Here is a 259-nt window from a genome sequence, read left to right as displayed (position 1 = left end):
GATTGGTTTCTTTGGGGAGATCTCTCCGCGGGTGGATTTCTGTCCGGCTTCGTGGGGCGATCAGTCTCGAGGATGAGATCTTTCACACTGGTTACTTCCGAGAGTTCTCCGGCTAGTAGCTTCGCGGCCAGCCTCGCTCCCAAGACCTTGCAGTTAGTCGTGGAGTGTCCTCGGGATTGGTGGAACTCGCAGAAGGTGTTTTCGTCATATCCTTAGTTGCGAGTCCACGTATTACCCGTGGTTCAGCCCTGGTCTGAGG

Source organism: Brassica oleracea, chromosome C8 (assembly GCF_000695525.1).
Source record: "Brassica oleracea var. oleracea cultivar TO1000 chromosome C8, BOL, whole genome shotgun sequence".
Taxonomy (NCBI): Eukaryota; Viridiplantae; Streptophyta; class Magnoliopsida; order Brassicales; family Brassicaceae; genus Brassica; species Brassica oleracea.
The sequence above is the reverse complement of the archived record's forward strand: the minus strand, read 5'-3'. Positions refer to the sequence as shown.